Source organism: Bos javanicus, chromosome 18 (assembly GCF_032452875.1).
Source record: "Bos javanicus breed banteng chromosome 18, ARS-OSU_banteng_1.0, whole genome shotgun sequence".
NCBI lineage: Eukaryota > Metazoa > Chordata > Mammalia > Artiodactyla > Bovidae > Bos > Bos javanicus.
Genome location: NC_083885.1, coordinates 13885779 through 13906689, shown reverse-complemented (window position 1 = coordinate 13906689; position 20911 = coordinate 13885779). Strand labels below are relative to the sequence as shown.

Sequence of the window (20911 nt, the reverse complement as noted above, 5' to 3'; positions counted from 1 at the left end):
CCCATGACCCCACTCCCACCCCAGTGGCTCTGGGTGTCTCATTCTCAGAGGAAGCCTGGGGCTGGCTGGTTGCCTCACTTATTTCCTTGGCTTTCTTGGGGCAGTCCAGGGAGGTCAGCCGCCAGCCCTGAGGTCAGGGCAGGGACTCCTCGACTCAGGGGGTATGGTCCAGGTTCTGGACAGCAGAGGGCATCATGTTGCCCACCTGCCCCTTCCCTAGCCAGGCCAGTCCTGCCTACTGGGGAGGTCCTCCCTCCAAGGTGGAGGCCTCCCCGCTGCTCTGGGCTGCATTGCCCCAGGTGAGTCCTCAGCTCCCCTTCCAAGGGCTCCAAGGGCTGAGAGCCCTTGGGGGCAGGGCTTCTGGGTGCCGTGTGCTGAACAGATAATGATGGCAGAACTGAGCCCTGAGGTCCCGTGGGCTCTGCTGTGGGCCAGGGCATGGAGTGCTTCCCATCACTCCTCTCATCCTCTCAGTGGCTCGAGAGGTCAGAGCGTTATCATCACCCCTGAGTTATGGGTGAGATGCACTGCCCGAGTAAGCGAGCAAGATGAAGGAGACGGGGCAGTGGGGCAGGTGGGGGCCGGGCAGCTCCGTTGTCCACGCTGGCCATCCACTCTACATACCTGGAAGTCGGCCTTCAGCTGGGTTGCTGCACAGCTTCCTTGTTGGTGGGGATTTCTTGGCTGCAAAGAAAATGGGGAGCATGTCAGCATCGCTCTGGTGCTTGGCTGGGGACTGAGAGCCCCAGGGGAAGCTGGCCAGGGAGCATGGAGCCTGCAGAGCCTCTGGAAAGCCACTGAGGGCAGGGCCGTGGGGAGCTGGGTGAGCTCGGGGGACCCCCAGCCCTGGTGGGGCAGGGGCGGGGCTAGGCTGCAGGGCCGGGGTCAGCTGGTGGCCTTTGCACTGGGTTAAGAGTGATTTTACATTTCTTGTCGTGGTATTTCATGTGCATAGATCACAGGTTCCTGTGGTTCGAGAGTCTGAAGTGAGAGGTCTCCACAATGCCCCCATCTCTACCCCCAGCCCACGGACGCTCTTTCCCTGCCTTGCTGGGTCAGCACAGGAAGCAGCTTCTTGTGTTTCTTTCCAGAGTTTCTTGATGCAAATACCAGCAAATGTAAATAAATATTTCCATCTCCCCGCTTTCTTCAACAAGAGATAGTCCACTGCACACACTGTGCCTCCCTTTTTGCATTTAACAGTGAACCTTGGTGGTACCTCCACAGCACCCCATAGAGCAACTCCTGGCTGATATCTGTCTATCCACCTTTCCACCAACACACGGCTATAGAACATTCTGCGGAACAGCTAAGCCTACACCCAGACCCTTCTGGGTGGACGGATGCTGGGTTGCCCTCTCTGGGCCTTTGTAAGTAGTAAAGCAATGAACATGTGTAAGGAGACCAGCAGAACAAACCCAAAGAAGAAACAGCACGGTCAAGGGCAAACGCACTTGTGATCTAAAGACACTGTCAGGTAACCACTGTTGTGGTTTCAACATTTGGCCAAATGTTGAAACCACAATGCTTTGATCCTTCTCCCTCCAAAAGGTGGAGCCCAAGTCCCTCCCCTTCAACAGGGGCTGGACGTGGCGACTGGCGGCTGATGAAAAGAATACCTGCCCAAATTCCAGACCCACAGAAACCCTTAGATTTCAAGCTGCTGTCTGTCACTCAGCATTAGCGAACGACTAGGACAACTCTTGGTGGTTGTGCTGACTCGCATCCCCCCCGAGATGTGGAGATTTCTGGCATCACAGGGCGGAAAGCGTGCCCTTGCCTGGAGTGGGGCAGGCCAAGTCCTGGGGAGGGCCTACAGGAGGCAGAGATCTTCCCTGCAGCTTCCCATTCACTCACTCACTCACTCACTGATTCATTCAGTCACTCATTCATTCATTCACTCACTCCTTCATTCCGTCACTCACTCCATTCATTCAGAGATCAGACACTAGGTCAGGCATCTGTCACACAGTGGTGAGTGACTGACTCTGCTGTGAAACATCAACAGGAACCACAGATGAGGAAACTGAGGCTCAGAGAGGTCATGTGACTTGTCCAAGTCACACAGCATGCAGTGAACGTGGGGCGGTGCGAGGCAGGCCTCCGGGGACTATGCTTGCCCTGTGCAGGACCGAGTATCTCTGCACTTCGGCCCCACCTCAGGGCCCCTCTCTTCCTGAGGTGGCCCTGCCTCCACGTGCGGGCCTGTGGGCAGAGCTAATGGGCCCCATATTCTGCCTTCAGCACTCAGGGCACCCCAGACTGGCTGCCCCTTCAAGGATTTGATGGCCCGTCCTGGGTGCTCAGACAGTGGGGCAGGCAGCGGGCAGCGCATGCCCGGTCTTGGGTTCCCATCCCTGCCCAGGCTCTTGGCAAAGCCCCCTGATTCTGGCCGGTGTGGGTTTCAGCAGGCCTGGGGCCCCTTTGAAGTGGGGAGATCCAATCCCCCAGACCCTGGCCTGACCCCGGGAACTCCAGGAGTGCAGGCATCTCCTTTTCACTCAGAAACACCACCTGGCCCCAGCCTCTGGGTAACTCAAGCCCACAGTGGTGCTGGCTGGCTCCAGCTGGGTGTGGGTGGCAGCTCCTGGTGAGGGGTGTCCCGCTGCAAGCCTGGGCCCCTGCCCTCCAGTACTCCCTCTCCATGGACCCCAGGCCCCAGCAGGGAGTCCAGGCTCTGCTCCTGACCCTCTGCCCTCAGCTCTCCTTTCAACCTGCCCCGTTTTAGCTCTGGCCTCTCGTCCTTGATCTGGGCCCTCCTGTCCACTCCTGCCCACTCCCCCAGACCCTCTCAGGCCTTTGTCTAAGCAGTGCCCCTGCCCAGATGCCCCCGCCTCCTCCCCCACCCTCCCAATTCCTACTCACTTCTAAAGGGAGACCATTGGCAGGGGGGTCAGCAGGGTCTGGACTTGAATCCTGGCTCTAGCACTTCTGGCTATAAAATGCGGTGATCACAGCTCTGGCCTCAAAGGCTTGAGGCCTGGAGGCTGGACAGAACCGCACACACTAAGCCCGCAGATGCTGGCTTTGAATGAAGTCACTGCTCCTCCAGGCTCCTCTCCAGCCTCCCTCTTCCAAGAATTGCCCTTTCAGTTATGTGTGTGTCCACCGGTGAAGCAGGAATGATCTTGGGAGCTCTCACTGGGGGGCTGTCCCCCAACACCGGGTGTCTGGACAGCTCAGCACAGATGGCCCTGCTGGGTCAGAGCTCTGTGCCCCGGCTCCCCTCCCTGGCCCAGCTCCCTGGGCCCTCCGGCCTCAGTTTCGAGGGGCTGGGGCTGCTGACCTCTCAGGCCGCCCGGGCTCCCATCTTCTGTGACTCGGGACCTCTGGCCGGCAGTAGACTTGGCTGTGGCCCTGTGGTCTCCTCAGTCTCCCTGCTGCCGACCTGCCCAGAGGTGGGCGTGTTTAACTCCCCTGTTAGGATGTTTCTCTTGTCGGGGTGGGGCTGCACCTTCTAAACAGGCAGGAACCTGGCCTCTTCTGGTTTCTACCTGCGAGGGGCAAGGCCCATGGTGAGGTGGGGTAGAGGCATCTGCCCTTTCGTCCCCTTGTCCTGTCCTGGCTGGGTCCCTGGCCCCCAGTGCCCTTGGGAAGCGGTCAGCATTGGACGAGTTGTGAGGGTAGGCTGCACACTTGCTCCATCCTGGCCTTGGCCTGGCGGTGCCTGTGTGTGGCCTCTGCTGGCCGGGCACTGGGTGACTGGACAGGCATGGGGAGCAGGTGTGGGCGGGGCAGGCTGGGCAGCTGTCCCCCTCTCCTGCATCATCTGTCCCTCCCTGAGGAGCTGGCAGCTTTAGGGATGGTGCAGAGGCAACGGCAGTGACCGCAGAGGACCGTGTGGACACCGCCTTGACCTCATGGCTGCCCTTTGTGGCCAGTGCTTACTCTTGTTACAGGTGGGAACAGAGGTTTGCAGAGGGGGTCAGTCCCCATGTGGTGAGGGCAGCACGGTGTGACGTCTTTCGGGAGGAGCTTGTAGCTGCCGGTTGTGACCAGGGCAGAGGGAGGGAGCGGGGTCTGGCTGAGGGTAGCAGGCACAGGGGTCTAAGAAGCCCCTCCAAGGAGGTGACCCTCGGCCATGTGTGGCCAGGCCGTGGGTAAGGGTCCTTCAGGTATGGCGTGGGGGGTGGGTCCCCCAGCTGGGAGGCGCGGTGGGGCTGGGGTGGCGAGCAGGCTGGCGAGGGGGCAGCCAGTGGGGGTCTTCTGGCGGATCAGGGATGCCGTGGACATACACCCCCTAGGCAACCCCCTTTTCTAGACACCGATCAGGAGGCAAGATGTAGGTGCTGCTAGGTGGACCAGGCTGTGATGGGCAGCCAGGGTCCAGCCTGACCAGGTGTGGACGGGGAAACTGAGGCTTCCAGGAGACTGGGCTGTCTAAGGCAGAGCCTGGAGTAGGACCCTGTCCCCACCCCCGTGTCCCCCTCCACCCTCTGCCACCCCCACACAATGCCCCCCTGGGAGGCACAACCCGGGCCCCTTTATAGACCCCTGCCCGCCTCTGGCTGCCCGTCCAGGCCAAGTGCCCTGAGCTGCGCCTCCCTGGACACTGGCCCTGCCGCCTGGCTGACCTGTGCCTGCACCACTGCTGGCCCGTGGCTTGGACCAGCCCCCCGCCGCCGGCCTGCTCCCCGATGGACACCCTGCACGTCAGCTCAACCGGGCAGGGTCTCCGCTCCAGGTCATCCCTGACTAGCAAGGCTGGAAAAGCATGAGGGGCACAGCCTTGGGCACCGCCCCACAACCACCCCCTGCCAGCCTCCCCCACGGGCCGCTCTCTTGTGCCCCCTCCATGCCCAGCCCAGCCCCCTTCCCGGCCAGCCCCACAAAGGGTTCCGAATCCTGGGCAACGAGCGGAGCAGGGTGGCCGGCCCAGATGAGGCGGGGTCTCGGTTGGCACAGCCTGCACAGAGGGGCTGCCGCAGCGGCTCCTTGTGACATTTATTTTACAAACATTCCCCTTTCCTTTTGCTTCAAAAGCTGCCGCTTTGCTTAAAAACTATCTGTTACCCGAGCACTCAGATAAACCTTAGCAGGTAAAATTATATCTGAGATACGGCCCGAGGGTCTGTTTAAGAATCCTGGGCAAATTATCAGCTGCATTTATCTTAATTACTTTGGGGAAAAGTGGAGGCTGGTGTTGGATGGGACCGGGAAGCGGGGGTGCGTTCCACCTTATCGGGGTGCATATTTGAGATCCTTTAACAGGAGGCAGATAAGAGGAGCATGTGGGGAGAAAACGATGTCTTCACAATTGACAGGGAGGCGGCTGCGGGGCTGCCGGGGGTTCGTGCTGAAAGGCGGGACCCATTGCCCATGGAAGCTGTGAATGCCTCCATCCCTCCTGTTCCCCTGAGACCCATATTCGGGGGGTGTGAAAAGGATCCCGACTTAGTTCTTGGCCGATTCCTCCTAGAACAAGTCCCACAGCCTGCTGACACCACATGGCCACACTCTGGACATGACGCAGAACTAGGGCCTTAACTCTGACGGTGCTGGGAGCCCTGGAAGTCCAAGCAGGGCCTGGAAGGAGGATGGAGCAGGGGGTGCAGAACGGTTTGGGGCAGGGTGGATGCGGGAAGAGATGAGGGCTATCTGTCCACGCCTGGCTCTGCCCGAGAAGCCGCCCCCTGGCCTCAGCTGCCGGACCGCAGTGCCTCATCTGGCGCATCCCAAGGGCCCGTGTGGATCCGGACGCGCTCGCTGGCACAGCTGACTGCCCGGCTTCAGGAGAGCCACCGGAAATCAAAGTTTCCAGGACTGGCCACCACTCCCGAGAAGGGTCACCCCTGACGCCCGTGCTGACTGGTGCTCTTTGGACACCAGCAGTTCTCCAAGGACCTTGGTGCCCAAACTGCAGGATGGGAGGGACCATACTGGCGCACAGGCTGAGCAGGAAAGGGCCAGAGACTCGAGAGGAAGACAGGCGCATGGTCTGCAGAGGTCAGGACACCGGGACCGGGGCAGGAGCCCTCAGCACTGCCCAGGGCCACGGGGGATCTCGTGCTGTCATCCCTGAGCACCTGCTTCAGTGCCCACCTGTCAAGAGTGCTACACAGGCTGCCTGGACCCTCCTGCCCCTCTGCCCTCTGCTATCATCTGCCGCCACCCTCCCTGGTACCTACTCGCCCCTGCCACCCTCTGTGTTGCCGCATGCCAGGCTGCTTAGACCCCTGCATGGGCCAGGCCCTTGGGGGTGTCCCTCCTTCCCTCCTTCTGGTCCAGCTCCAAGGCCACCTGTGCCAGGAATCCTCTGCCCCGAGGCCCATCTGTCAATCTCTCAGGGAACATGATTTCCCCCTGCCGTCTGCCTCTGCCACACCACACGTCTCCGCAAGCAGGCTGCCTGATGGATGCCCAGGCCATGGTGCTCAGGCCCCACTGTCTGCCCCTCTGCAATGCCCCCAGGGGCCAGCCCGGTGGCAGAGAAGCCGGGTCTGCCCAGTCCACCAGCTGACCTCGCCAGGCACCTCCGGGAGCGCTGTGGTCACTGTTAGCGGGCGCACCCCCATCCACCTAAGCACAATGTCACGGAACAGGATGAAACATGCATTGCGGACCCTGGAGCCCAGCCCTCACCTGGGGCTCCGGGTCTGGGGGGCCACCAGGGGGTGTGCAGCATACAGCTGCATATGCGTGGGCCCACGGGCACCCACAGGCAGGTGAGTCCACAGACATGGGGACACACCCTCACACACAGATTTGCACACACGCAGGCATATATGCACACATGCACACGCTCACACCACACGCATGCCCCCACACTCCTCCCAGGGTCGTGCAGGGCTGCCTGCCCTCTGCTTCTGGCCCTCATTTGTAGACGGGCCCTTGGGGATGTTCTCTGTGCAGCAGCCAGCAGGTGGGGAGTTGCTGGGGGGAGGAAGGGGTGGAGGTGCACAGACAGCACCCTTGGGCTCCCCATCTCTCCAAGTAGTGCTTGGGTCCAGGAACGTTTGTTGGTGAGGATGGTGTTTTAGGAGCAGGTCTTACACCCTAGAATTTAACAGTGTACCAAGCTCTGCCCAGGGAACTCTGGCCACGCCTTGCCTGGCCTTGCTGTGTCCACCCCCCACTGAGAAGACTGCTGGGGTCCTGTCTGCAGGAGCATACTGGGGCTCAGCGGCCCTGGGAAACTCCCACCCGAGTTCCAGGCAAACGGAGCGAGTGCCGACCATCCCAGAGCCGAGAGGCAGCTCGTCCAGGCCAGGCTGGTCAGGGCAGGGAGGGCGGCAGGGCTACAAGCACGAGAGACAGTGGCCGGGGCTCCATGAGGCCACCTTGAAAGCCATGCTGAACAGGGCAGGACCTGGGGGCAGCTTGGCCCCAGAACTCCAGCACAAGGACCCCTGGGAGCACCTTGTGCAATGGCAGCTCAGAGAGAGGGGGAGCTTGCCCACGGCCACATAGCAGCAGAGACTGGGAGGGCGGCAGCCCAGGGACACTTGTATCAGCCAATAACAGAATCTGGGGGGGCCAGAGGAGGCCCAGCTCCTGGCCTCCTGGAGAAGGGAAGGGTGACATCGCTCCAAATGTGTAGTGGTTCTGAAAAAGCCCCCGCAGACCCCGGGCCTGCCCTTGTCTGGGAGCTCCAGCTACACAGGGACCCTCCCATCCCCCAGAAAGGTAAGGGTGCAAGAGAAGGAGGCGCTCCGAGGGACCCAGAGGGTGGGGTGGCTCGGGCCCCAGGGTGGACCTGGCCCCCAGCATGGCTGCAGACTCGGGCCTCTCGGGCTCTGTCCAGAGTGGTCATCCTCTCTCAGAGACTTGAACCCCTGTCGTCTGACACCACTGTCCCCCACCCGAGGTCCCCAGCCTCAGTGGGCCCTGGAGCCCGGGCTCGCGGCCATGCCGGGACACCCTGGATGCTGAAGGGTGTTCAAGGCTCTGGGCAGTTTTGATTTTGTCGGAAAGGTTGTCTCCATCCTTGCCTCCAATCGACCCTCCAGTCATCCATATGCGACTCTTGGTTATAAACATTGCCAGTCCTCTGTCAACCCTGTGACACGGAGTCCGCGGGCACTGTCGTCACAGCGTCGGTGCCTGGAGGGGCTCTGTCCACACCCTCTCCTCTCCATGGGCCTCACGTGAGAGACGGGCTTTCAGAACCCTTGGTCCAGGGTAGGCCAAGGACCAGCGCCCAGAGGCCGAGTCTCGGTCTGAAGCCTGGGCTGGGGCCAGAGTGTGCCTGGGAAGCTTGGACACCCTGTGACCCTGACATGTGACAGAGAGCTGGGACCAGGCTGCAGAGGGGGGCTGGGACCCTGGAATGCATCGGGCCTGTTTTGCATGTTCAATGGGCCTCCCTGGGCTGGGCTTGCTCCTGGCTCTTCAAGGCCTCGGGACAGGGCCCCCCGGGCCGTCATCTGACCTGCCAGCCAGCCTGGGGTGGAGTATGCTGCTAAGTCACTTCAGTCGTGTCCGACTCTGTGCAACCCCATAGATGGCAGCCCACCAGGCTTCCCCGTCCCTGGGATTCTCCAGGCAAGAACACTGGAGTGGGTTGCCATTTCCTTCTCCAATGCATGAAAGTGAAAAGTGAAAGTGAAGTCGCTCAGTTGTGTCCGACTCTATCGACCCCATGGACTGCAGCCTACCAGGTTCCTCCATCCATGGGATTTTCCAGGCAAGAGTACTGGAGTGGGGTGCCATTGCCTTCTCCGGGGGTGGAGTATACATCAGACCTATTTTACAGGAGAGGAAGCTGAGGCTGAGGGAGGTAAATGAACTGGGACACAACCTTGGAATTCCCACCCTGTGCCTGAGACCCCCAAACAGAGCTTGGAAGCCTTCTGGTTTTTGGAAGCAACCATGTCGCCCCACGTGGGGCCTCCCCGTGAGAAGCAGGGGCCTGTGTAGAGGTCACTGTGCTTGGTGGGGATGCAGGGATGGCGGGCTTTAATGAGCTGTCTCCTGAGCGACAAGATTAATGAGCTTCCATGGCTGCGTTAATTACTGTCCTGTCAAGTTCAGAATCCTATCAGCCTCCTTTCTCAATTAAAAGTGATTATGATTTCATTCCTCAGAACCAGAGGGTTAGTGAAGCCCACTGGGCAGGAGCCAGGTGGGGGGCCCTGGACACTCGGGGATCTGCTGCATCGGAAGTTGTGGGGGGCTGTGTCAGGTGGGGAGCCCGGGCAATTGGTCCAATGGGATGCCTGATGCCCACTGGGCTCATGGCTCCACCCATGGTAAGCAGGTAGGCACTCAACCCAATTTACAGATGAGGAAACCGAGACTTGGTGTGGGAGACAGGTAGGGGCCTGGGCTCCTCCGTGCTAGGGGGGTGGGTGCTTCGCTCTGGCCAGTCTCCTGTTGCCTTGTCATCTGCGGACAAGCTGGGTTGTGTCCTGAGAGGACCCGGGGGGCTGGAGTCCCACTGCGGGTCCCAGCTGCTCCAGGGTCTTCCTCGGTGGCGAGGGACGTCTGCCATCATCCTGGTGTCTAGACGGGACCAGCCATGGCCACATAGCAGGCGGTGGTCCAGGAAAGGACTGTCCCCTCGAGTTCCTGCGAGCCTGTCCTCTGACAGTGCGGCCTCAGCCGTCTCTGGGCAGTTGGGCTTCAAGCGCTCCAGACCTGGCTCACCAAGCCCCTCTGAGAAGCCTCCCCCGGGTGCCCTTGCTGTGGTGGGTGATCGGAGCTCAGGAGGGACTGATCGGGGTGGCTGTGGGCCTCTGGCTGCAGTGGCTTGGCTCCACAGAGCCCCTGGTCCCAGGGGCGGGAGGCTGCCCTCCCCAAGGGTGTCCACTGGGCTTGGCTGTTCCAGAGGGTGGAGGGCAGGAGGGAGATGTGGCCCTGCAGGCCCCCGGCCTCTGCCTGCAGCCTTGGGGCCCTCTGTCCTGCTCCCTCACAGGCCCTGACCCGCCTGAGGACCTCATCACTGCCACCGCCTGTCGGTCTCCCAGGAGCTGCCGCCTGGCCACTCACTCCCCACCCAGCATCACACCCACGCTCTGGGGGCTCCGGGCTCCTCCAGCGGGGGGCAGGGGAGGAACACACACTTCCTTCTCACTATCCCTGCTAGGCCGGCCACCGTCGGCCACATCTGTTCCAGGCTCCTGAGGTCCACTCCGCAGGTGCCCATGTGTGGGGAGCACTCAACGTGTTGGGGTGAAGCGTGGGCACTGGGGAGCCACGGAACATCAGACTCCAAGGCTTCTGGGGGGGATGCATGCCGGCGGGGAGACCAAGCAGGGAGCCCCTTCCTTCCTCCTGGGGACCCTTGGGATTTACGGTCAAGGGGCTCGAGGTGTGACAAGTGCAGGGAACCAGAGGCCCCAGTGTCTGAGGCTGAGGGGCCTGGAAGCTCCTTCTCAGCCTCAGCCTGCTTCCCCGTCCATGCCTTGTGCTGCCCTGCCCGAGCTCAGGGTCCCCGCCTCGCCAAGGCCCCTCTGCACCCTCCCTGCCAGCCCTCCCCTGATGGCACCTGTCACCTCCCCTCCTAGAACATGGTGGGGTGGGGCAGGGGGCAGGACTGGGGTCCCTCCTCAGCCCATTTGTCCCCAGAGCACAGCCAGGGCCGGCTGCAGGGGGCACCACTGTCCACAGAAGGGAAGGCTGAGGCCACAGAGCCAGAGGCAGCGCTGGCTGGAGCCGCACCAGCACCAAGCCACCCGCCCCTGCCTGGGCACGACACGCCGTGGCAATCTCGCCCGGGGCCAGGCAGGGAGGCCGAGTCTCGCACCCACCAGCTCTGCACAGAAGGGGCAGCTGAGACCCCGAGGTGGGCATGCAGCCAGGGGTCAAGGAGCGGGGGCCGCAGGCCGACAGGACAGGCACTCACTCACACGACTCGGTACTGAAACACAAGGGCTGCCAGCCGGCCCCCATGGGCAGCGACGGCCCTTCCCGGAAGGCGTGGGCCCAGCCTCTCATTTACGGCTGCTCCCTCACTCAGCACCCGCTGTCCTGTCCGCACCCCCTGAGGGTGGAGAAAGGGAAGGGAGGCTTCAGGCCTCTGGGTCTGTCCCCCTACTCCTGCCTCGCCCCTCCCCAGGTCGGGCAGCCCCTGGGCTCACCTGGCCGTGTGCGATTCAGCACAGTCCCATCCTCTTGGACACACCATGGATTTGGCTGTTTCTCCCCTTGGACCGAGCTTTTCCTTAGTATAAACGTTTCCGTGTCTTGGTGCCAAGCACCCTGCCCGCATCAGCACATGTTTCTTCACGGAGGGGAAGAAGCCAGACCACCGGCACCCACCCTCCTCCCCGCGGACGGGTCCACGGCTGCAGGAGCGCCTGGCACCCACCCTGCCTGCCCCGCCCGCCGGGCAGCTGCTCAGCCAGGAAATCCAGCACAGAGGCAGCCCTCTGATTTTTCAGGAAAAGCCAGAAATCCAGGTTTTAAAGTGAAATCTCCCCATTTTAAAACTTTGGCAGCAAAGTCACCTAAGACAAAATAAGTACTGTGGGCTGAAGCGGCTGGGGCAACTGGGGCTGTGGTTGGTCTCCCGTGACCTTCCTGTGGGTGGAGGCCCCCCAGGCTGTGCCCTCGGTGGGGGGATGGGTTCGGTCACCGGCTCCCTCACTCATTCATCTGTGCCCAGGCTCCCCGCCAGGCGCCAGGACAGGACTGTGGACAGAAAGGACGGACACTGTGCCCCACCCCGCACCCCACTAGGGGGCTAGGTTTAGGGTGCTTAGGATGTGAACTCAGGTCTCCTGGCGCCACGTCTGGTGAAGGCCTGCGGTGCCCTGGAAAGCTCTAGGATTGCTGGAACCCCTGATGGAGGGGGAAACCCCTGCACTGGCAAAGTGGGGGTCAGAGAGGTTATGCCCTGTGCCGCAGGTCACACAGCAGGCTGCAGAGCAGGCCGGCTGGGGAGGCTCTGCAGACCGAGTGCAAGCTGAGCACTGTGGCCTGAGGGACGGTGGGGGTGTGCCAGGCCCACGCCTGGGCATCTTCCTGGCCTGAGGCTGGCCTGGGTTCCAGGAGGGACAGAAGTGTTCAGGCTCCCCTCCCGGGTGGGAGGCGCCAGTGGCTGCCTGTCACCTGACCGCCCACAACAAGCACCCAGGCCTAGTCCTTTCCAGACCCACTGCTGGCGGCTGCCTGGTAAGGGTGGGGTTCCTCACCGGGGAGGGCAGGGCTGGCTGGTGGAGGGGCCTGCTCGGTCTCCAGGACACTGGAGGGGGCTGGTCTGAAGTCCTGGAAGACACGGTGGTCCCATCCAGCTGTGTGACAAGAAGGGGACCTTCCTCCTCACTCTGCAGATGGGCCCGGAGGGGCTGGGACACTTGCCCGTGAACACACAGCTGACAGGCCGCAGGCTGGGAGACCTGGGCTGGTCTCTGTTCGGCTGCATCCCTGGTGCCCCTCCCTCGCTGGACCAGGCAACCATCTCCTGTCTGCAACACTATGTCCCCAGCTTCCCTGGGGCCTCTTGCACTTCCCTCTCCCCAGAGCCGCCAGGGGGTCTTTCCAAACAGATGGGGGCCACATTCCCCTCTGCAAATGCTCCAGAGCTTCACTTGTGTTGGAATTAAGTCCCATCCTGGCCATGAGCCCCTGGACCGTCGGGGTCCTGCCTCCTGGGCCTTCTAGAATGCCTTGGGGCCTTTCCCTCCAGAGTTCCTGTTCTGGAAATGTGCCTCAGAGACCTCCCCACCGTGGCTGCCTGGGATCTGGACCCCTCCTTGCAGAGTCCGAATGGGTGCGATTCTCCTTCAGGTCTGTGTTCCCTTGCTTTGTCCAGGCAGTGTGAGTGGCGGGAGGTGGGTAGGCTGGACTGTGTCCCCTCAAAGACGTCACTAGGTCCTGACCACCCTCCTCTGCCCCGGGGAACCTGGGAATGCGGTCTTATTGGGAACAGAGTGTCTGTAGGGGTGGTCAAGATGGGTCATCCTAGGTGAGGGTGGCCCTGTCCTTAGAAGAGACAGAAAAGGAGAGACAGAGACCTGGAGGAGAGGCCCCATGTAGGTGGGGGCAGACTGGCCACTGCGGTCACCTCCCTGTACCCGTCGCCACCTCCCCAGTCCGTTCTCCCCACAGCCTCCAGGGCAGGGGCCCTACCCAGAGCCCTCGCTCACCCAACCCGGGGCTTCACCTCGGCCTCCTCTGGCTGGAGCCCTGCTCCCCAGACAGCCACAGACGGCTGTTCTCTGCCCACACATGCTGGCTGTCCAGCGGCACCTCTGACCACTGGGTCCACCTTGAGCCCAGTCCCTGCACTTTCTGTTAATATCTCCTGGCCCTGCTTTATCCAGCTTTGTTTTAAATGTCATCATGAAGTGGACACACGTATAAAAGTGTGCATTTACATACATTCATAAAGCATGTATGTTTTTATAGCATGTGTGCGCATGTACACGTGTGCGTAAGGCACGCACACGGGGCATGTGACAGGCAACATCGCCGCCCTGAGGGCCCCTGTGCCCTACTGCCCTGCAGCGGCTCCCCACGTGGACGGGCCGCCAGCCTCCGTCACAGGCGCTGGTTTGGCCCTGGTGACATCAGGCTCCACAGTCACGTGTCCCACCTCTGTCCTCCACCCACTTCCTGCGGCGCCCCCTGGGGCCCCGACATTGCACCTGCAGAGCTGGGGAAACTAAGCCAGGTCAGGGACTCCTGAGCCCAGGGTCCCCCAGGGGACCTCCATGGACTGCACTCTGGGGGTCTCTGGAGTCACGACCCCTGCTGGCAGCCTGGAAGACACAGCCCCCATGCCCCTGCCTCCCTGCAGAGGGGCCCGAAGTGGATGGCTGGCCAGGGAGGGGCCTCGGCCCTAAGGGGTGCAGCCCGAATAACGCGGATATTCATCCCAGGCAAGTCCTGGCTCTGTTGGCCTCCGAGGGTGGCGCTGGCTGAGACCCGCAGAACGCCCCTCCCTCCCCAGCCCTCGGGCTGTTTTTCTTTCATCAGCTGGAGAAAAGGAGGGAAGAAAGGAAGACAGCGGAATATTTTGCAGGGACTGAAAAGGCATTGTGACCATGTGTTTCTTTGATGGCCGTGGGGAGCCCGGCCCCAGAGTCCTCTCCCTCTGGCCTTCGAGGTGGAGGTGGAGGGGGCTGCCTTTGAGCCAGTGAGGGTCTGCAGCAGTTGGAGGGGGGCAAGGCCCATCCAGGCAGGAAGCCTGTGTGAGCCAAGCACTGGGGACTGGAAGGGGGCCTGACACACACAAACACACACACACACACACACGCACACACATAGGGGAGAGAGAGAGAAGATGCTGGAGGCAGTGCTGTGTATACAGCTGGTGCTCACGAGTATGTGCAGGAATGACTCTGGGTGCCGACCCTGACTGCTGGTTAGGGCTGTCCCCTCACACTGGTCGGATAGCAGCAGCCCCTCCCTCTCTTCCTCCATCTTTGATTCCCCTCCCGCCAATTTGTTTCTTTAAAACTTGTAATTCTGCCCCAGCAAGGACTAAAAGGGGCACAGGAAAAATGGTGCCTACACCACAGGTTGTCAGGACAGAAGCCAAAATCTGCTGGGAGGGCCAAATTAAGCTCTGAGCTTCCTAGGCGCCAAGCTACAAAGGGAGCAAGATGCAGGGAACTTGTCTCTCTCATTGTCTTGGGTGGGGGGTGGCGTGGGTGCAGAGCACGCGTGGTTACTGTCTTCCTGCAACCCTGCTGACCAGTCCCCACCTCCCAGCAATGTGCTGAGACCAAAGGAGATGCAGGTGTCTCGTGCCTGGTGCACAGTGTTTGCTCGGTGGCTGTGAACATCTTCCCCTGTGTTACAGGTGAGGACGCTGAGGCTCAGAAGCTACTAATACCTTTCGAGATCACGGCACAGCCAGTGAGAGCAGGAGGCTGGTGCTGGCATTGGCGGCCAGGACCTGTTCTCCTCGCTCCCTTCTTAGGGAGGGGAAGCCCCAGTCCAGGCGCTGCCTGTGTCTGGCTGTGCCCAGCCGAGGCCTCCGAGCTGCTGTGAGCCTGGAGGGGCAAATCATCCAGGCCAGTTCCTCCCCAGAGCATGAGGGGCAGCTCTGGGGCTGTGGGCACAGGGCCCAGTCACATGTGGTCCTGCCCTCCCAGTCCACTGGGGGCTTTTCCTCTCACGAGGAGGGACCCCTGGAGACCCAGCTTGTTAGAAGCTCTTGAGTGGGGAGAGCGTACGGTAGGGAAGGACAGGGCCGTGCACACCTTGCTGCAGGAAGGTGATCTTCCTGGGGCTGGCCATGACCTGGGTGACCCTGGCCTGGGGGTGACCCTGACCTGGGATAACCCTGACCTGGTGGTGACCCTGACCTGAGCCAACCTTGACCTGGGGCGACCCTGAACTGGGGTGACCCTGACCTGGGGATGACTCTCACTTGGAGTGACCCTGCCCTGGACTGCTGCTCTGGGGTGAGGGACCTGAGCCTCGGGGGCTAAACGATGCAATTGCCGTGGGCTCCGGTCCAGTGGACAGAAGAGGAAAGGGAGACAGTGTGTCTGTCCCATCGCCTGCCCAGCTGGCATGTCCCCATGGTCCCCTCTCTGTCTCCTGGGCAGCAGACGGAGCCCAGTGCATGCACTAAGAAGCCAGACACTGCCCTTGACTTCTGGGCTCCGTAGCCTTCCCTGTGTGGGACCACCCTGGACATTGACCATAGGGGAAGATGGTGTGAGTGGCAGCCTGAGGCACGTCGACCCCAGAGAGAGGGGTCCTGGCCCCACTCACGAGCTGGGGGCCCAGGTCAGTCAGCCCCCTCTTGGGAGAGTGGGACCAAGGCATTATGGTGTCATGATGTCAGAGCACATGCACCACCACTTCCTTGCTGTGTGACTTCAGGCAACTGATTTAACCTCTCTGAGCCTCATTCACCCACCTGTAAATGGGTCATCCCTAGCTCACATGGTCTGTGGGGCTACATCAGACACTGTATGCAAACCAGTGAGCTGGTCCTATTCCTCAGGGGCTGTGAGCTATTATTCCATTACCATTATGTTTATATTAATTAATCTCTCCCATTGCCCTGAGCTTGAATGGACAGGCCTGGGTATAAGATACAGAAAGTGTGGATGTTTTAAAGTGATGTTATGAAAGCATCTCCCTGGGCCTCCACTTCCCCACCAGAAAAATGGGTATGACACCACTGGCCCTCCCACCCCTGGGGCTCTGCTTTGGCAGGGGGGTGGTGCCTTGGCTCAGCTGGTTCTTGGAGGCCTGGTGACTCCCTCCACTGGCCCAAGTGTCCAGCAGATGGTGCCTGTTACAAGATTCCTGCCCAGGTAGGCTCTGGGGAGGCAAGAATTAGGGCAGTGTGTGCGTGTGCATTTGAGTGTGCACACGCGGGTGGGGGGCTCTGGTGTGTATGCACACATCCAGGAGGTGCACTGGCTCATGCACGTGGGAGCTCTGGGCCAGCTGTTTCTGCCTGGGGGCATGGTCCCCTGAGTCTCTGCCACTCGCCCTACCAAGGCTGACTGCCGGCACCTGCTGGGGTCACAGCGGCTGGGGAGCAAAGGCCGGGTGATGTCCCAACAGGCTGGCCTCGGGCATCAGTAGGACTGACTGATAGGTGCAACCACCTCCAAGCCTCTAGGCACAGCCTGCTGATCCTTTTTTTTTTTTTTTCCCTAAAATAACATGTTTATGCTAAGACTGGAAAGGTTATGCAAAGATTGGAAGAAACAGAAAAGCAACCTGGGACTCCAAAGGCCATCGACAGGATCGGTCACTGTGACACAGACCCCCAGGTACTCCTGGGGGGCTGTTGCAGAGATGAAGGCGGAGCAGCAGGGGGCAGGAGTGTGGGGGGATGGTTTGGACATCTCTGGTGGCAGGACACTGCCTCTCAGCCCATTGGAGGCAGGAGGTGTGTGCCAGTGTGTGAACAGATACACTCGATGGGAGCAGTACCAACCCCGTTCCACCCCAATGGAGCAGCGAGGTGCCCACGGTGTGCGCGCAGTGAGATCTATCTCATAAAAAGCAAACAGAAGCCAGCCTGTGCTCATGGAGAGAATTCTGGACGTCTGCGGTGGGGATTGGAAGGGACTGGGCCTCACCGGCTCACTTTTTAAACATCTGTGCCTGACACGGAGCGGCAATTGCTTTGATGATGAACAGGGTCCAACATGGACCTTCTGAAGAAGCTCACTGCTCCTCTGAGCGCAAGGTGCGGGGCCCCAGCCCCGGCTGTGGGGGATGCGGCTGTGGGGTGCTCTGCAGAGCACCCTCAGGGGAGGGGCAGGGCTGCTCCTGGAGCCTCAGCTGGTGACTCCGCAGGCACAGAGTTGAGCAGCCTTGCGGCCCCTCCACCACTTCACCCCGACCCCCACACCCCTGCCTTCCTGCCCCAGCCCCGCGTGCAGCTCTCGGCCTTGAGCAGGGGCAGTTTCCTGGCCGGTCCCTCCTCTGGGCAGGCTGGGCTGTCGCGGGGCCTGGCTGGACACTACGGCTGGCGGTGGCAGAGAGTTGGCTCCGGAGCCCCATGGAAAGTTGTCCCTGGCTCCTGCCACCTTCCAGCTTTTCACATCTCAGCTGGTTTTAATTAGCTTCCTTCAAAGTCCCCAACAGCAATTCAGCCACGTTAGCGCTCGCCAGCTGCCAAGATGTGTATGTGTGTGTGTGTGTGAGCATGTGCCTTCTGGGGGAGTGGGTGGGAGGAGAATGCAGGAACCATCTTGATCTGTTGAACTGCAGGGCTTTTCTGCTTTTGGGGCCAAGAGCTGCAGGCTGGAGGGCATGTTGGGTCTGGGCCCTGGAGCAGACCAGCAGGGCTTGACTGGGCAGGAGATAGATGGCCGGGACACGGTGGCCCCACTGGGCAGCTGGGAGGGGCTGGCCTTCACTGCCCAGATACTCTAAACTTTGTCTGCATTTCCTGGGTGCCTACTGGGGCCCCCTGAACCCTCTGCTCTGTTCCTGTTCATGCTACCTGGCTGGAGCCCTGGGCCCACACTCTCTCAGCCTCTCCCGCCCTTGGTACCCCCTCCAGGTCCCGAGGTGCAGATACAAATGCCCAAATGGAAGCGGTGAGAACACAGGCAAGGTGGGTGTTCTGGGGGTGGGCAATAGGGAACGCTGGGGACTGTGGCCAGCAGGGGCTTCTGGCTCCATTCCCCGATCTGACTGTTTTCCTAGTGGCATCGTGGGCCCGGCATGGATGCATATCTTGGGTTTCCACCAGGAACCTGGACAGCCTTGTGGAGTTCTATGATTTTAAAACAGCTGTGGGCAACTAAACACACCAGGTGGACCTGACCCAGGGTTGCCAGTCTGTGGTGCCCATCTTGCTTGTGGCCACACCCCGGGTTCGGGGCTTGACCCTTCTGGCTCTGCCCTATTTCTAGCCCTGGCCCACCCCTGGACCTGTGAATGTTTCTGCTGTGAGATCACCTGCTTCCTGCCTGCCCAGCACCCATCCTCCTGTTCCTGGCAATGGCACCTTGGGTTTCCTCTACCCACCCCCCTGCCCTGAACGTGTGACTTTGGTGGGGCCGACCCTCCACTGTCCTATTAGACTGGATTCTGATGCCACTATTTGAGCACCTAGATCCAGCTATGCCTGAAGCATGCATGCAGTCAGTTAGGTAAACCAACAGTCGTCTTTTTATTTAACCTATTTTGAGTTGAGTTCTGCTCCCCTGTAGCTGTTTATATCCTGACCAATATAAACTCATGGGGGTAGGGTGGGGTAGGGTGAGGGGCTCACAGATGACCCTGCTGGGCGACAGCTTTGTTCTGGGCATCAGCTGCTGGCTCTCGCGAGCGGCCCAAAGCACCCTGTGATCTGCTCGTTACCTCTCTCCTCACTCAGCCGCCTGGCCTCGCCTCTCCCCATGGTGCGAACCTCCTTCCCACAGCTCCCTGCTGTCCCCTACCTGCCAACTCAGAAGAAACACCTCATCAAGTGCGCTTGTTCACACACTGGCACACACCTCCTGCCTCCAATGGGCTGCAAGGCAGCATCCTGACACCAGAGGTGTCCAAACCATCCCCCCACACTCCTGGACACCCAAAGCTCTGGGGGCCCAGGCCTCCCTCTGAGACTGTGCAGGGATATGGTGACGGGACAACCACCGACTCGTTCTCATTTAGGTTAAAAAGGCAGACAGCCCTTCACGCCAGAAACTCACTGATGTGCTGATTGAAATGCCCCCATGACGGAGCACCCCCTTGTCTCACCTCGGAAGGACCAACTGCTCTTCTTGACATCTTTGCAGATGAAATGGGGCTGTATCTGGGATTTGCTTCAGAAACTCAACAAGGATAACTCGGAGGGCAGGCAACCAGGTTTCAGTAACCACCGCAGTGGCCAATGGGCTGCTCAGGGTGCCTTTATCACTACCTTTGTTGACGTTTAAAAAGGTCCAACATAAACACGTGAAAACAGCTATCCTAAAAAACAACGACTGCCAGAAAAATTCCAACTTTTTTCTAAGGACCCCAGGATTGCCAGGGATCTTGGGCTACCTGACAGCACGTGGATGCCGTCTGCTTTGTCGGCTCCAGGAGGAAAGGTTTCTGGAAAGAGGGTCCCTCAGCGGGGGATGGCAGGGAGCAGTCCCTCCTGGCCTTGATGCAGACCAGAGAATGTGCAGTCCAAATTGGGTCCTTCTCAGAGTAAAAGGGTACTAAAAGAAAGAGAGTCCAAGTAGTAAATTTATAATAATAGTAAAGTAGAAAGGGTCAGCTACTGGGGCGCGCCTCACTCTGGGTGAAATATGTGGCTCGAGGGTCCCAACTCCGCCCGTTCCCAGGACTGCCCTCCACGGCCAGCTCTGCAGCGCCCTGACCACATCCGCCCTCCCCGCCCGGCATCTGGACCTTGTAAAAGCTGAGTGTCCTGATCTACACGTATCTCTCACATATCTGAACTCTGGTATGTGTGGCTGGGTGCTGGCATTTATGGTCTTATCTTCTTAGGGTAAACTGGCCTTTTTATGGTGCCTTTCTGTTCCCCTTGGGCTGGTCAGATGAGAGAATCAGCAGAAGCTTAACTGGCTGCGTGACTCTGGGCGCCCAACCCCCACTCTGCCCAGATGTCTCCCCGCCAGGAGAAGAGACTGGGAGAGGGTGATGGATGAGCAGTGGGCCGGGTCAGACAAAGGGACTCAGGAGAGTGAGGCCCTGAGGCGGGTGTGGACACCCCTGCACCCCCTGCTCCTGCTAGGGACGTGAGGACTCAGAGAGAGGTGAACGCTGGAAGCCTGGGGCACAGGTGTGGACCGAGGTCGACTGTAGAGGAGTCAAGACTGACCAGGGGCCAGGCCCCACTGGGGTGTCTGTATCCATGGGACTCTTCAAACCCCACGTCCACACGGCACTCTCGTCCCACCACACCCTTTTCCAGGGAGCTGATCACTGTGCCGCAGGGCAGTGTCCACTCCCAGTGCCCAGAGCCCTCCAACCACCCGTCCACCTGGTCACTCAGCCTTCTGAGCTGGATGGGAAGCTCTCGGAGGGCAGGGATTAGCCTGAAGGGTTCACACTTGTGTCTGCTGCTCGGCACAATGACTGGCAAAAGGAGTCACCCATCTAGCCACCTATCCATGCACCGTCCATCCACCTATCTACTTACCATCCATCCATCCACCATCCATCCATCCACTTATCCAATATCCATCCATCCATCCACCCACCATCTGTCATCATCTAACCACACATCCATCATCAGGACTACAATTCCGGTCTTAGGGCCCTGAGTGCTGTATTCCACCCCTGGCTCACAGTAGGATTAATGATGCTCTGAAGCTTTGGAGTAAGCAACTTCCCCCTCTCCCACCATGTGAACCCCTCCTCCCCTGAGAGCAGACCTGCCATGACTGGCGCTGCATGGCACGGGTGCCTGCAGGAGAGATACCACCTCTGTCACTGACAGCTCTGTCCCAAGTCTGGGAAGGGGATACACCCTCCTTCTCCCCAGTGACTCCTGGTCAGCTCTGTGATCCCGTGGGGGGAGGGACCATACAAAATCACTGAAGGTCTGGATCCCTTTTCTGCTTGAGCCTATGGAGGGCTCCAGGGC

General features: G+C 60.4%; 1 protein-coding gene and 1 long non-coding RNA gene across 4 annotated transcripts in view; one reads left to right on the top strand and one right to left on the bottom strand.

Annotated features, from left to right (window-relative positions):
- ZNF469 (zinc finger protein 469) overlaps positions 1-20911 on the bottom strand; it is a 251781-nt gene that overhangs the window by 13526 nt on the left and 217344 nt on the right. For 2 of the 3 annotated variants that reach the window (XM_061386968.1, XM_061386970.1), the window contains one exon: positions 625-684. The gene's annotated coding sequence lies outside the window, so the exon portion shown is untranslated. Of the gene's footprint in view, positions 1-624; positions 2821-20911 lie in introns of those variants that run through there. The other variant, XM_061386971.1, reaches the window with a different exon arrangement.
- Positions 15646-19736, top strand: LOC133230084 (uncharacterized). The gene is made up of 3 exons (XR_009730744.1): positions 15646-16166; positions 16539-16634; positions 18982-19736. It is a non-coding gene; the product is annotated as an uncharacterized LOC133230084 (long non-coding RNA).